Here is a 3,002-nt window from a genome sequence, read left to right as displayed (position 1 = left end):
GGAGGCTGACAAAGTCAGTGAGATTGTCCATGAACACTACCATAAAGTTCCATAGTCCTGATAAAGATGGCACAGTGTCTATCAGCCGACTCAACTCTGATAAGTCCACAGATGTTCTAGGGGTGGGGGGCAGAGCAGAGCTTCATGATTTACATATCCTCAAGGAGCAATGTGAGATAAGTTGGCCTATCCAAGGCCAAGCGGGGAAGCCAGTTTCAGATAAACAACAGTTGTTTTGGGGGCAGGCAGACTCTACTGATTTCATGTCCACCTTCATAGTTTCTGCTGCTACACTCAGTGGTGAATCCAAACAACCAGATTGTGGTCATTCCGTCGATCTGTGCTTGTAGCCTTCTCCAAGGTCGATTCCTTCATGACAGCGAGTTCCAGGCTCACAAAGCATCCGAGTCTGAGCGCTCGAAGCACGGTACAATCCTTCACATAGGCAGGCCGCCTCACCGTTGCCAAAACTGCTGCCGACGTCTTCCTAATTTGTGGATATCCCGCCGATTCCAAACAGCAGATAATCCTGTTGTCGTAATCCAATCATATACGCGAATCAGGATGTTTTGAATCAGGTGTAGAATTCATTAGATTTATTGCAAAGCTTTGGAGAACAGCCAGCAGTCACAGACAGGGAGGTCATCTTGAATTGGGATGACTGTGAATGTTAGTCAGAACGAGCTCAGGCTGCAGTGCAAAATAAATGAAAACATTCATTTTTACCATAGTTGAGATTTGCATGAAAATGAGTCCACAAAGTCCCCCATCTATCGATCCACAAGACTAAAAAAAGCAAATAATCTTCCTAATCTACCTTTAAATCTGTTTTCTGACAGGTATGTCTTCAGAAATACTCGTTTTAATTGAATTTTTTTATTTCATTTGAAATTGACCACTTTTCTCTGCCAGCTGCCGTAGCAACGGGAAATCCCATCGTGTAATGTTTGGTGTCCATGAAGCTTAAGGATTCCCTTTTTTATTTTATGGCAGGAAATCTCAATGACATCATTATAGACCCCCGCCAAAAAGTAGATTTGAACCTGACACTCTTGTAAACAAAACTACTAGCTTGTTGCTAGCCGGGAAAACTAGCTTGTTGCTAGCCGGGTGATGAATTGCCAAATTCAATCATTTTGAAGCTTTTTAGATGGAGAATTTGAAACTCAGATCACTTCGATGTTGAAAAATTCCCCGCCGTGTCTCGTTTTACCAGCACAGATCACGTATTAGTGAGATGTTCATCCGCTGGTTCACGAGATATTTTGCTAACAGTAGAGAGTAACAAGCGCTTGCACAGATGGGGTCTCCACCTTCACCTTCGGGCGATAATAACTAAAGTCAGGTTAGTTTCAGATGAAGCCTCCCAGTCGCCCCACAGGAAGGCCCTCCCACACCAGGACCCCGACCCGGCTGCCAGCTCGCTTCAGACCCACCACTTCCTCAGAGCGGCTGCGACACATTCGTGTTTTCAATCCTTCACATTCCTCACAAGTCTGCAAGAAATGATTTTTGTCAAGCCAGCAGAGCTTGAAATCTTTGGCGTTGGGGGTGGGGGGTCTTTACTGAGCATGAGAAGTTGCTCAGGGGGTGGAGGGGGGTGTTTAAATTTACAGCTACTGTGGAAATGGAGGCAGAGAGTTACACTTCACTCCACCAGACGCTTTCTCTCATCAAGAGTTGGCAAACGCTCAAATGGCCAGAACGGGGCCCCTTGGGAACGGCTCCAGCATCAACACTCCACGTGTCCAAGTGTGTGTGAGCGTGCGTGCGTGCGTGCGTGTGTGCGCTCAGGTTTGTCAACACAACACACACGGCAAAGCTTGATCTGAAATCCAGAGCAACCTGGTCTAGTCTGCGAACTCTGAAAACCAGAAGAATTTCCATCAGTTCCTTTCGGCTCCTGTTTAGACAATAATTTCAGTTTTGGGCCAATCGTGCATGAATCTAACCTTCTGCGAGAGCAAAAAGTATTTAAAAACTTTTTTTGTGTGTGGATTTGTGCAGTATTCAGGACAATTTTCTGCAAAATGAACGGTTTGAATCAGCAGTTTAATCTTTTTGAAGTGAGGTTCTATGGATAAGTTATGAACATTTAATATCTTACCTGTTGCAGGTAACTCTTTAAACAGCCTCCGTTTGGAAAAATAAAGTTAAATGTTTTCCCAATTGATAAGCTAACGGCTAATCTCAACCAAAAGTGTAGCGCCTGTATCCTAAATAAAATCTTAGAAGATGTCATCGCATGTAAGCACTATTTTAAAATACTTTACACTGCTGTTCATTTCTAATTACGCAGCTATTTACATAGAAATTTTTTTTTTGTGTGTGCAAATACCAGCAGCAGCTAGCTGTAGCACTTCTGGTCCTCCTTGGGAAACATTCATAGGAATATCATATTTTTGATGAAATACTCAAAACTGATAAATAGTAAAGGCAAGAAACAGATAAGCGAACTAATAAAAGTGGTCAAAGGCGATAATATGAGGTGAGCTAGCATCTAAGCTAGGCTAACCAAGCTAAGCTGACCCTTACAGAAAAACCAAATGAATTTTAAAAATCTAAAAAAGGACTAATCTACCGGACTTCTCCTCTGTAGCTGAAGACGTAAAGTTCTGAGCTTTAAAACTTGATGACCATAGTATAGATATTACCAATATTGACAAACATTAGACTAAACGCAACATGAACGTTCAGACTGAGGTCACTTTGAAAAACATTAGAAATCTGATTTTGTGCCACATGTGGAAAAGACCTGGGTCAGATTTAGGGAAGACTGCCATAAAAATCGATTTGTCAAGTTCAGATTGTCTTAAAAAATCAGATTTGTCATATTCAGACTGCCATAAAAAATCAATTTGTCACATTCAGACTCTGATAAAAATCAATTTGTCACATTCAGACTCTGATAAAAATCAATTTGTCACATTCAGACTGCCATAAAAAATCAATTTATCACATTCTGATTGCCATACAATTTTCAGATTTGTCGTCTTCAGATG

The 3,002-nt window shown here is 41.8% G+C and overlaps 1 protein-coding gene across 1 annotated transcript in view; it reads right to left on the bottom strand.

Annotated features, from left to right (window-relative positions):
• tnfsf12 (TNF superfamily member 12) overlaps positions 1-3,002 on the bottom strand; it is a 12,733-nt gene that overhangs the window by 8,788 nt on the left and 943 nt on the right. The gene's annotated exons all lie outside the window — the stretch shown is intronic.

The sequence above is a fragment of the Nematolebias whitei genome, chromosome 1 (genome assembly GCF_014905685.2).
Source record: "Nematolebias whitei isolate Nwh7 chromosome 1, NemWhi1, whole genome shotgun sequence".
Taxonomy (NCBI): domain Eukaryota; kingdom Metazoa; phylum Chordata; class Actinopteri; order Cyprinodontiformes; family Rivulidae; genus Nematolebias; species Nematolebias whitei.
Note: the sequence above shows the minus strand (reverse complement) of the source record. Positions and strands in the feature narration are given on the sequence as shown.